We start from the raw sequence: 14,111 nt of genomic DNA on the forward strand, positions 1-14,111 counted from the left end.
CACAAAGATCACCAGTACCCACATAATGCCAAGAGAATTAGAGACAGGTCCTCAACAGATTGGGCGAACTGCTTTTCGGACATTTATAGAAGGTCACAGATAAGAAATACAAAGTATGTTTGGGCATAAAGTACTCACATGAATGAGGACATGACATGGGGTGACAGCAGCAGTAGCAGCAGCAGCACTGGTGATAGCAATAAAGTTTCAAGGGTCCAAATCTCCTGTATGCCAGGACCAAGAATCTGTGAACTATCTACCTGGCCCATCTCCTATTCACCTTCCTACTAATGTCCTGCTTCTTTCTCCACCTGGACCTCTCTACATTCGATTTCCCCAGTCTCTGGGGAAATTAATCCCCTCAAATTCAGAACTTCAGCCCTAAAATTGAACCTTCTTTCTTGGGTCCTGAGAGCAAACTTATTTAGTCTCCTCTCTCTAGCCAGTCCCCAGACTATGTTGCCATCTTCTCTGCTGCCAGGCATGACTTTCCTTCCTTCATTGCCTCACTGTCTCTGTCTCTCTGTGTCATACACACACATTAATACACCACACTCAGTCACTCACTTTTTTCCATCTCTTACTCCAGATACCATTGGTTTAGAAAGAATGTGTCAATGGACTGTCCTATGGACTACTTCATCATTCCTTTGACTCCCCTGACCAAATTGACCAGTAGCCACCACTCCCCTACATACATTTTCCTTCTCCTTTTAAAATGTAAACTCCTCAAAAACATGGATTCTTTCAACTTTTATATTTATTATCCTCATCATTTAGCACAGTGCTTGTGCAGCATCATTCTCAAAGAATGTTGTATTAGTGAGCACTCAAGAGATGTTCATTGAATAAAGGAATGAATGAAGAATGAAAACTATTTGTTTTATTAGTTCCCCTGCGCACTGATCATAAAAGAATTTGAAATAAATTACCAAATTGAAGATAATGTAAAATAGTACAATTAAGGATAAAAAGAAAGACCATTTAAAAGGAACAAGGAGACATATCATCCATTTGAAATGAATGGATGATTACTCATGGTCACTGAACTTGACATTAAGTTTTATAGTGAATTTTTAGGTAAAAAATGAGATATAGTAGGTGGATTTGCACTCATTGTCTGACAAAAGTAATGCACAAATAGGTCCAGAAGTGTCTGAAGAGAAAGACTTTTTATTCCTAGAAATGTGTCCAAAGAGGAATTCGGTTTCTTGAATAACATTTGTTAAGAACTTATACATTCATGGTCTTGTGCTAAAACCCTCATAAAAGCTATGTTGAAAGTTGTGTCACAGATTGACATTCTGAGACCTTTAAGCAAAATTCTGAAATCTTCCTTACCTCTAGAGGCACAGGTAATGTGCATTAACTCTGAATCCTTTGGGGGACATTCATGTACCTTCATAAATTGCTTGAGTTGTAACTACATTGAGGGATGAAAATAAAGCACTCTGCTCTCTGGAAGCATGTCATCTGAAGCAGATGACATCAATATGATGAATAATTCAAAGAAAATCTTTTTTCTAAATATATAGAATTTTTCCCTTAAGTTGAGAGCATTTCTGGCAAATTATGTTACTTCATAGTTATATGTTGAGGGTTGAATGATTAATGCAAGTGATGGAAAGTTAAGAGAATTATTTCATCAGACAGGGCAGACTTCTTAAAGGTGGTAAGAAGCAGAGATAGTGAACAAAAATATCAAGGCAATAGTCAACATTACTCCTTGGAGAATTTAGTGTGGTGTCAACATTTTGTAATACAGAGTGCTTGATTTGGAGTCTAAGAATCCACATTCAAATCCCAATCAAACTACTTGTATGCTCATGGGTGAGTCTCTAGGGCTCAACTTCCTCATCTGTAAAAGGAGCAGAGTAAGCCGAGTTCTAATGTCCCTGCCAATTCTAAAACCCATGCCTAATTTATGGAGACATAGTCACCCTTGCAGGCACAAATAACTCAGATACCAAAAATAAAAGATCCAATTATTCATTAGGCAGTTTGTCTTTCCATTAGATCTTCATGGCCTCATCCAAAAGGAAAATTTGCTTGAACTTATATGGAAAGCTAGATTAAGATTTTTGTGGGCAAATTTGCAAATTCCTTATGTAGAGGAAGTTTCAGGCACTGGAATTCCCCATCATGATGAAATCACAAAACGGAACAGAACAAAACAAAGCAGAACAGAACTTTAGATAACAGTTCTTTAAACTTTGCCAACCACTTGGAGCCCAAGAAATTAAGTGACTTGGCTAAAGCCACATATCTACCAAGTTCTGGAGATGAGAATTGAACCCATGTCTTCCTGATCCCAAGTATAATATCTTTTTCTCTATGCCCTGCTGCTTGCAAAAATTATTTGAAAAAATATTTTAAAAACAGGGGGCAGGTAGGTGGCTGAGTGGATAAAGAGTCAGACTTAGAGATGGCAGGTCCTGGGTTCAAATCTAGACTCAGACATTTCCTCTGTGTAATCCTGGTCAAGTCACTTTAACCCCAACTGCCTAGCCCTTACCACTCTTCTGCTTTGGAACCAATACTTAGTATTGATTCTAAGATAGGAGATAAGGCTTTTTTTTTAATTAGGTGAACCTTTTCAAGCCACCAGTTACTGATAAATTATTACTCTACAGTACAATAGAAAATCATTACACCATCCCGAAAAAAGTAGTTGCCTAATATGAAGAAATTACTTAAAGATAAAGGACAGTATCCACCATTGCTAAAGCACCCTTCATGGAGAGAGAAGATGGAGTACAATGCACAGAGTACTGAACAGTGAGATGCTGAACTTAAATAATTCCTTGGCTTTATCACAAATTCATTTTGTGAACTTTAACTAAATCCCTTCTCCTCTATGGCCTTCCATTTTCTTATTGGTGCCTTTCAGCTCTGACCTTCTGTGGCCAGTGTTTTCTATACTTCCTGATAAGTCTCCTTCCAGCCTAGGATCATTTTGTTACCCTCTGATCAAAGTAATGGACTCGGAAGACAATTTAGGATTCAGCTTAGGGGATTGCCTGGAATGGCATAGTGGCAGGAATTGGAAATCTTCATAAGAGGTAATGATTATTAAATCATTGACAGGATAAATGATGAAATTTTATGACCAAAACTATAGGGAAGAGAGGAAGGGAAGAGAGCAAGTATTCATTAAGCACCTACTATATGGCAGGCAGTATGCTAAATGTTTTACAAATAAATATTATCTCATTTGATCCTCACAAAATCATGGGAAGTCAACTTTTTAATTTTTTAATTTTATTTTTCCACAGTTACTTATAAAAAATTTTAACATGCTTTTAAAAATAGAGTCTCAAATTCTCTCCCCTCACTGAAATAGCAAACAATTTTATATAGATTTTATATGGTCAATCATGTAAAACATTTTTCCATATTAGTCCCTTGGTAGAAAAAATGTAAACAAAAAAATGAAGAAAGTCAAATATAGTATGATTGGTCTGGATTCAGATTCCATCAGGCAGATGGTATATTGTCCCCATTTTATACTTTAAGAAACTAAAGCACACAATCTTGTATTTGAAACTCAGGTCTATTCTAACACAAGTCCTGAGCTCTATCCACTACAACATCTAGCTGCCTTAGGGATAGGAGCATTAAAAGAAAGCAAAGAAGGAGGATTTGGTGGCTAATTTGTTATGACTCAAAGGAGAGCTTTGAATCAAAGGTTACTCCAACTTTTCTTACTATATTTTCTGTCATATCTGTCATAATTCTTAAATTATTTATCTGTCTGTCTTTCTATCTATCATCAAATTACTGGTGCTTCCTTCAGATTTCATGCTCCATCATACATCATAGCTTTCTGAAAGTTCTCTACTCCCAAGATGCCCTAAAGGTGACAATGTCCATTGAAGTAAAGCTATTGGACACAACGGAAAATTCCTATGTTGGAAAGGAGTGACAGTTTGTCCTTTTAATTAGTGATGAGACATCCAGTTGTGAGTAATAATGACATTAGTTTATTATTATAGTAAGTAGCTTATTATGATAGCAGAATGATATTTATATGACATTTTACTATGACAGAGCAGAATCTTGAATGATGAGCTCAGGTTACTTAATTTCATTAGAAGTAAAATGGAATTAATATCAAAACTCAGAGAAATGAAACTGGAAAAATTTTCCCTCTGTTTCTATATCCCTCTTCCCACTAAACATTCCCCTATAATGATTAGTAATACATTTCTACTCACCAACAAGACTGCTATCAGGGAATAGGGTAGTGGTGGAGCCAAGGATATCTCTAGGGGCTTTCCTTTAGGGAGTCTTGGGAGTAGAGAACTTTCGGAAAGCTGTGAAGTATGGTGGAGCATGAAATCTGAAGGAAGCACCAGTTATTTGATGATAAATAAGACAGACAGAGAGACATATTGATAGATAGATAAGCCAACCAACAGACAGACGGATGGATGGATAGATAGATAGATAGATAGATAGATAGATAGATAGATAGAAGATAGATCATTTATTAAGAATTTACTAGGTGAAGGAGAATAGTCCTTACCCTCAAGGAGTTTGCATTCTAATGGGGGAAGATAGCATATCTAACTCATGTCTAAAAGAATCAGTTGTCTGGTACTGTCTCCTCATTACTGGAGATTGACTAATCAATGCCTCATACCTACATAAGGAATGAGGCAGAGCTGATAAGAGTGGGAGAGAAGAGAGATCTGGATTCTTCTGGCTTCCAGCTTCAAAAGAGAAGATGATGATTCTAATCTTCAAGTCCCTGAAGAAAGAGAAATATTCTGGGAAGAAATTAATATGCAGGCAGCTAGCAATCTCCACCATGTCCCTATCCCCAACTTGCCATAAGAGAATCTTCAGGAAAATTCTCCTTGGGTGAAAAATGGGATTCTCTCTCTCTGAGTTAAGGTGAGCAATTTAACTTCCAGTGTAATCTTATTCATTTTATGTTGTGTGGTATATGGTTTCCTTTGTCTCCTTTCTCTGATTTCTATTTGCTATTGATTTTGGATAAACGGGTTTATCTGCTGTTTATATAGGTGCTCTTTGTAGAGCTGGCATTTGGTGGGAAGGGAGTCGTGCCTTGGTTATAGAGCTCAAGGTCCTCTTTCCTCTTAAGGAACAATGATCAGGAGTTTAGCATGAACCTAAAAACATACCACCCCTAGACTTATAATATTAAAAAAAGTTATAATTCTAGCATGTCATTCCCTCTCTCTGAGGAGAGCAGAGTGGCCATCCTTTGGCCCCAATCTCTTATTCCCCTTCTAGCAGGAATCAGTCTTCTCTGGAGAAAAGTAATACGAGGAGGCTCTAGAGGTATCTATTCTTGCCTCCCCATGAGCCATGTCTAGACAGACCCATGTGGACATACATAAATTACCTTTTACATAAATAAAGAGTAGGTGGGAAGCTAGGGAGGAGGAAAAGCAAATTACATGAAACAGTGGTGGAGGCCTGGAACCAAGCAAAGTAAGGCTTTCATCACTGGCCTAGCCAAAGTCCAGGGTCGATCCAGGGGTGGAATCTCATACTCTGGTGGGGAGAGAATGGAGATGATGGCCCAAGCAGGATGCAGACTGCATAGCCAGAGATGTACAGACCAGTTCTAAAAACAGAAACTCAAATTTGAAAGAGGCCTGAGAGGCCATCTAGTTCAACCCAAATCCAACAAAAATCCCCTCTAATATATGTCTGATAAATTGTCTTCTAGCTTTTGCCCATGAAGAAAAAACAACTACTTACTACTTCTGTAGAATTTTTTTTTCCTTTTGGATAACATCATAGATAATCTAACTATTTCTATCTGAAACTTTCCCCCCTTAGTTCCTAGTTCTGCCCTATTCTGGAAAGAACAAGTTCCATCCTTCTCTGCCATAAGACAGCCCTTCGAATACCTGCAGACTGCTTACATGCCTCAAGATTTGAGCTTGCTCTTGGGAACTGTTTATAATAATAAATAACATTTGTATAGTTCATCACATTTTTAAACCCTTACCTTCTGGCTTAGAACTGATGCTCAATCAATATTGATTCCAAGGCAAAATTGCAGTAAGGGCTAGGCAATTGGGGTTTAGTGACTTGCCCAAGGTCACACAGATATGTGTCTGAGTTCATATTTGAACCCAGAACTTCCTGACTCTGGGCCTGGCTCTCTATCCACTGAGGCACTTAACTAGTTCATTACATTTCTCAAGGTACTTTAGATTCTACCCCATTTGATTCTTATGACCAACACAAGAAGTAGATAACTATAATTATCCTTATTTTACAGATGAGGAAATTGATGCCAAGAGATTAAGTGACTTGCCCAGAGTCACACAGCTGGAAAGTGTCTGAGGCTGCATTTGAAATCAGATCTTCCTGATTCTGTGTCCCAACAGTTTCCACTGAACCACTACTGCTTATCTATTTCTTCTGAGAGCACCAGTTTCTGGTCCCTTCCTACTTTATCTGAGCTAAGATCTCTAGGTCATGCTTTCCCTTTATTTTCTTGTTGATCTTCTGCATTCTTTCTTTCAATCTGGTCCCTGACCCTCTGCTGCCCTGACTCTCATATCAGGATTTTTACATGTCCTGACTTTTCCTAATAGCTAATCGAATTTCTTATTGTTAATATCATGGGCGTACCTACTATTTCACTGATTTCATACCTCTAATTCTGCCTCAAACACCCACTTAAAGCATTTTCCTGGGCTAAGGTTGCTATTGTTTCTAGACCCTTTCCTGCCTCTGTTTTGTTGTTGTTGAATCATTTCTGTTGTGCCTGCCTCTTTGTGACCCCATTTGAGGTATTCTTGGCAAACATACTGCAGTGGTTTACCATTCCTTCTCCAGCTCATTTTACAGATGAGGAAACTGAAGTCAACAGGATTAATTGATTTGCCCAGGGTCACAGAGCAAGTAAGTGTCTGAAACCAGTTTTAGACTGGGGAAGAGGACTCCAAGCACTCTGTATTTATGACTTGATTTAAATCCCCAATCCCACTTTTCACCTCACATTCATGAACCATTGATATCTGTGGTCTAAGTAAAGATGCAAAGGATCTACATCCTTCCATGAACTTGAGGGAAAACAGACCAAAAAAAGGACTCTGATATCTCCCAAGATCCCCAACCCTAAGCCCAGATAATTTACTATAGAACTTCATTTTCTCAGGAGTCACTCATCTAGCAGCCTCAAATACCTGAATGCAGCAGGGAAAAAAGAAAAAAAATGACAACCAAAATGGATGTCAAAAATTCTAGTTCAATGATAGCCAGTACTGATCAAGTATTCAAGGCACTGTTGACATAGAAACAAAAATCAAACAGCCCTGGCCTCAGAGTTAACATTCTGTTGCACTTTACTCATAGGGATCCTCTTTAGGCTCTTACTCAGCCCATTTATTCTTATTTTGTATAGAAGTCTAACAGGCTTGGTTATTTGGTTTCCTGATCCATGGTAGCAAATTCAACTAGAATAGAATTATGAATTAGAAAGGACCTTTGTGATCATCTCCTCCAAATCCTCCTTATATAGATGAGGAAAAGAATGATACAAGATTACTGACATCACCAAGAAGTAACATCTGATAATTTAATGGTGAGAGAGAAAAACACAGAAATTTATCAGTCTGAGTTCTTATTAATTATAAGAAGAAATAGCTTTATATACCCTAGTAATCCCTATGAGTGTTACAAATCAGTAAAATAATTAGCATACATAATAATGATTAAATTATTTTTAATATACTCTGAAAGAAAAAGGAATGGAAATTTATAAAACACATTAGAATACTTTCTACTCAAAAAGTTTTTACCTTTCTTTTTTTTATTTTAGTACTTATAAGGGAAAGCTTCAGTTACCTAAAAAATGCATTTCTGGTTGGGGGGAAGCTAATTCTTCAATGATAGCTTATAACTAAGATCTTTTCTTCCTTCTATTTGCAGATAGCACACACTCTGTCTCTCCCTAGTTTCCCCTTGGCTGATTCCCATACAGACAGTGGTCATAAATAACTTTGTGAAACAGGAGGATCTTATGACTCAGAGTTACATTGAAGCTTTGCTATTTACTAGCTTTGTGACCTTGTGCTTAGTATCTCAGCATCTCTGGGTCCAGATTTTCTTATTTAAGACTAGGCAGCGAGGTGGCACAGTGGATAGAGTACCAATCCTAGAGTCAAGAAAATTCATCTTCTGGAGTTCAAATCTTGCCTCAGACATTTATTAGCTATGTGACCCTAGGGAAGTAATTTAACCCTGTTGACCTCAGTTTCTTCATCTGTAAAATGAACTGGAGATGGGTATGACAAGCCACTACAGTATCTTTGCCAAGAAAACCTTCAAAGGGGTCACAGAGTCCAACATGACTGAATAACAGCAGTAACAGAAGTTTGGCAATAGTATGGGACTTGGTGGCATGAAGAAAAGATAATGAGTACAGTTTTGGATGTGTAGAATTGAAGATGCCTGAGATGTTTAGAAGTCATTCAGTTTGAAATATCTAAGAAGCAACTGGTTTGTCATATAAGACTGGAGTTCAAAGGAGACATCAACATAGAAACATTGATTAAGCCCTTGGGTGTCAATAGCATTACAGAGAGATTACAGAATGAAGAAAGATCAGGCTTTGGTAAATCATGGCCAAGAGACATGATGTGGAGAGATGATACATCAAAGTGCACTGAGAAGGAGAAATGAAAAAGCTAAGTGGAGAACTAAGAGAGAGCAATGTCACAAAAACCCAGAGAAGTAAAAATATCCAGGAAGAGATGGTGTTAGTTTGTAAAAAGGTTGAGAAAGATGAGAATTTAGAAAGGGCTTTTAGATTTGTCATTTAAGAGATACTTTGTAATTTTTGAGAAAACAGTTGCAGTCGATTAATGAAATTCAAAATCATTTTGCAAATAGTTGAGAACTAGTTTTTTCTAGAAGTTTGAGAAAGGGAGGAAAGCTAGAGAGTGACAGCTTAAGGACATGGTACAGTTCAAGGAATTTTTCAGGGTAGGAGAAGCATGGATAGTGTTTGCAGGCAGTATGAAAGGAGTCAATAGATAAAGAAAGATTTAAAGATGGGAAGATGCTTTATGATTTGGGAAGAGAGGGGTAATCCACTGGAGAAAACTGGAAGGAATAAATTCAAGGTTTCATATAGAAAAGATGGCTTTGAAAAAGAAAAGGTTGCCTCTTTACTAGAGACTTGAGGAAAGAGGGAAGAAGGCAGGAAGGAAGGAAAGAAGGAAGGAAATGAATGAATGAATGAAAAATAAATGAATGAATGAATGAATGAATGAACATTTATTAAGTGCTTACTATATGCCAGGCACTGTGTAAATAACTGCCTAGTCTAGTCTATAACAGCTCAGAGATAACCATCCTGGTGACTTTTGTAGCTCTCTGACTTGGAGAGACATGGCAACAAATTAAAAGATGACAAATTCAATGCTGTGTGAGAAGTAACTCTAAGTTGAAAAAGCTTATAAATGCTTCATTAGCTAGAAAATAAAACAGAAATCTAGTTTACTCAACTAGAGAGTAGTGGAGACTAGCAGAAAGTCAGAAGAGAAGTAACTTCCTATGGCACAGATATTCTTGAATAGTTGAATAACGTAAATTTTGCAGGTCAGAGTTGTGAATTACTCCCAGCACAAGAATTTTCCTCTCTCATGTATTTTCTTTCCATTTTCCTTTAAGTACTAATTATCTCTGAGGGAAGGCACTAGCATTAAGGCAAATTGGGAAAGACTTCTTATAGAAGACTTCATCTGGGTCTTGAAGGAAGCCAGGAAAGTCAGGAAGTTGAGATGAGAAGAGAGAATCAAGCACTGGGGACAGTTTATGGAGACAGATTATACTGTTCAAAGAACAACAAAGAGGCCAGTGTTGCTGGATCCCACAGAATGTGGGCAAGGGGACGGGGGGGGGGGGGGGGGGAAGGTTGTAAGGGGTAAGAAGATTGGAAAGGTAGAAGGAAGTCTAATTAGTGGCAGAAGGCCTGAAGCCTAGGGGAAAATCTTTTGAAACCAAAAAACATTTCTCATCTAGAAATGCAAAATAATGGGAAAATCTCAGAGACTAAAAACTACTGACCAGAGAAGGTATAAAATGGTCTGAAACCCATTGGAATTTGGGGCAAGTCAGAGAACATGCCTTTTTCAAGTCACGGGAATCTCACATGTCAAAAAAACGATTGAGAAACACATTTTTAAAACAGGATGAATATCCTGATAGATTCGTCATTCTGAAATCATCTCAACCTCAAAGCTTCCAGCTTGGTGCAGCAACTAACTTAGAGAGAAATGAGGCCAAATGATTTTAAGGAAAAGACCTAGAAGGAGTTCAATGAAGGAATAGAGAAAAATAGAAATGAGGGGAGGCAACTATAATATTGTGAAAGGAACACTGGATTTGGAGCTCTAGATCTGCTATTTATTTGCTGTTTTGGTATTAGACTAATCACTTGACCTTTCTGAGTCTAATTTTCTCATCTATAAAATGGAAATAATAATTCTTTCACCACCTGCCTCACAGGATTGTTGTGGGAAGTAAATAAGTTAACATATGTGAAAGTGCTTTGTAAAGTGCTGAATAAATGTCAGCCATTATTACATTTGGCTCAGATAAACAGGATTAACTTTTAAGACCTCTGTAACTTTGTGACTTCCCTTTTGTTTATTATTTTAAACCCCTATTAGATGCCTTCTGGATGGTGGCTGATTTTTAACTGGTCATTTCATATATGCCTGGTTAAGAAGGTAATAATGAATAAGTGCTTAACACTGAATCATATCCATGGGGCCTTTGAGGGTTTCTAAATGTAGTTAAGTCCTTTAATTTTGACATGAATAACCTGAATGATGACCTCGGTAATTGTATTCTGGGTATATATAAAATGGAGACTAGGATAGAAGGATCTTTATTAAGGGAACCTTTCGTTTTTCAGAATCTGTGATGGATTCACTCAATGGATAAAAACATAAATGGGAAAACTATGAATAAAATTTTATTCACATCCAAATTTCCTGCTGTTGAACATATTTTAACAATCAGGTGAACTCATCAGCCTTCTATCTTGATTATCTGATTTTTTTCTCAGCAAATATCTGACTCAATAAGTAGTAAACATTTTGTCATAAAATATTAGTGTGTTAGTCATTCACATAGAACATCTTGCTCTTGCCTATCAATGGCATTTTCCATAGAGCACAGTCCTTTTTAAAGGGTCATTTCATCTGATGGGTTTTTTTCTTGAATGGAACTCATTTGTTCTTCTACTTTCATATGTTTTTTATCTGCAAGAGATAGGTTGCCATGGAAACCTGAACTTATTTTAGGCAAATGTAAAGGCAATCTTCAACCATATGTATACAGCTAAGTACTAGGCTGAAATAAAAACTCATTTTAAATAAATCTCCTCATGTTATCTCCATTTTTATATCTTAAATAACATCTTTATGTTATTCAAACAGGTGGAACATGCCTTCTGCCACCATGACAATAGGCAAGTAACACAGAAAATTACAATATTTAGAGTGGCTCTTTTGGATTTCTATAACAATAATACATATCTTATTTCCTGAATCTCCTAACACTTAATGGAAATTATTTTGCTAATTCAACCTTTGCTGTGAAGTAGGAATCAGGCTTCTGGTAAATGTTTAACAGCTTGCTCTTCCTCTGCCCTTTCCACCTTAAAAAAAAAAAACCGTCCTTGACAAATTTTTAGACTTACTAGGCATTGCTATCATTTTCTCTGTCGTTTTCTTATGTCTAGACAATCAGAAAACAACAAACCAAGTCCTGATTGGTAGCTTAAAGATATCCAACATGTTAACATTCACCCTGAAAATTTAATAATAGGCTCTGATACGCTACTTAAGTTGGCTCCAACACATCCCTAGGACCAGCTACAAGGACGATTTTTTGGCTCTTCAGACTGCATAGCAAAAGTGAGTAGAATTTGAAAAAGGACACAAAGTTGTGATTCTAATCTAACTCCAAGAATCAATCTTTTTCTTCTATATTGAAAGCATAGCATGATAGAAAGAAGAATTGACTTGGTCAGGAAATTCTCAGTTTAAGACCCAGCTCTGCCTCTTACCGGTTGTGCCACAGTGAGCAAATCCCATAAAATCATTGAAACTGAGGATTCCTTTATCTGCGAAAAGGGGATAATACCCTTACTACATACCTTACAGAACAGTTGTGAAGGAAATATTTTAGAAGCCACAAAATGCTATGTAAGTATCAGCTCTCTTTAATTATTCTTCCATACAGCAACAAAATGCTGGGCAAGGTACTGGATTTCTCAGCAAAAGACCTGGAATCAAATCATGACAGTGCCATTTACTCCCTTTGTAACCTACAGCAGAAGTCAATAAACATATTAGCAGGAAAGTCACTTAAACTTTATGATCCTCAGTTTCCTTATCTGTAAAATAAGAGAGCTGAATTAGATAAACTCTAAAGTGTCTTCTAAACTCTAATTCTATGATCTTGCTTTTCTTCAGGAAAAAAAAAATGTTAGAAGCAAAAATTATACTACAAAATTAACTCTTCTAGACTCTTATAGTTGACACAAGTGTGTAGTATTCATCCAATTTTCCATTTGGAGCTAACATACTCTTCATTCTGAGGATTCTCATGTATATGACATCCTTATCAAAGGAGTCTAGAGACAAAGGATGTATTTCTATTATATTTTCATTCGTAGTAATATTATTTTCCACAGGCATTCAGATTTTCTCTGATAATTGATATTAATTAACTTTCTATTTGCTGTCTAAATTAAATGTCCTATCAGAATTGCCCTGAATATTCATATAACTTTTTGAAATGTATTTTGAAATGCATATTGGCAAGGGGCCTGAAATTTTGCATTTTATGAGTATAAATACATCTCTTTAATGATAATAAATCACCATGGGTTTGATGTACTAAATCCATAATTAACAGGCATGCTTGCAAACATTCTGTCTGGATTTTATGAAGAGGCTCTGTGTCTGCTGGCAAAAGAGGTAAATAATCATTGTAATGGAATTGTTCTATAAATTAAAGGAAGGATTTCCTGCTTCTTTGGGGTCTCTCTACTCATCACAATTATTAACTATGATATAATACTATCAAAAGTCAGCCTTCATCCCCGTCATAGTATTTAAGCTACTTCCCCAGTGTATTAGTTACAATGCATTCCTACAGAGTATATAGACTCATGATTTGATGGATAGGCAAAACTTGATAGATAACTACATTAAAGCCTCATTCATCACATACAATGCCTCGGCTCACCAAAGAGCACAATATCTACTGGATTCCAAACCAGAGAAACCACATTCTGCTTTTAGACAGTTATTTTGACCAGCAATAGCATTGCCATAGCAATGAGGGTTGTCCTTTACAAGACATTGTCCTCCTGAGAAACAGAAATTCTTTAAAGAAGGGAGAGAGCATGAAGGAGAAGAAATTTAACTCAGAAGTGGGTTCAAATCCCACATCTGATACAGTCTTATAACCATGGGCAAGTCATTTCTTCTCCTTTGTACTCAGTTTTCTTATCTGTAAAATGGGGGAGAGAAAAGAAGGGAGTTAGACCAGATGGCCTATTCCCTTCTGGTTCTCTACATATGATCTCATGAAAACTTTTTTTCTGTCCATTCTGATCCATCTCTAATAAAAGGAATAATTCTTGAGACAAAACAGAACTCAGCTTTGCTCTGTGCTAATTTGCTACATCTCAATTAAGGGAAATTATTACCTGGTTATTCCTACAATGACTTAGGCTCAATAATCACAAATTCAAAAATTCAAATTGACAAATTTTAAGCACCTACTCTGTATAGGCTTGGCACATGAAACAGATGGGAATTTGTTCTAAAAGGAGAGAATATGAATCATGTGGGTATGGAGAGAGAAGAGAGTGGGAGAGAGACTGAGGGAAGGATTGAGAGGAGGGAAGGAGGGAGAGGAAGAGACAAAAAGGGAGAGATAAGAGATGGAGAGATGGAGAGATAGATGGAGAGATGAAGAGATGGGGAGAGAGATGGAGAGAGAGATGAAGAGAGAGAGAGAAAAGAAGAGGAGAGTGAGAGAGTGAGAAAGAGAGAGAGAGAGAGAGAGAGAGAGAGACAGACAGAGAG

This window comes from Gracilinanus agilis, chromosome 3 (genome assembly GCF_016433145.1).
Source record: "Gracilinanus agilis isolate LMUSP501 chromosome 3, AgileGrace, whole genome shotgun sequence".
In the NCBI taxonomy this organism is placed as follows: Eukaryota; Metazoa; Chordata; class Mammalia; order Didelphimorphia; family Didelphidae; genus Gracilinanus; species Gracilinanus agilis.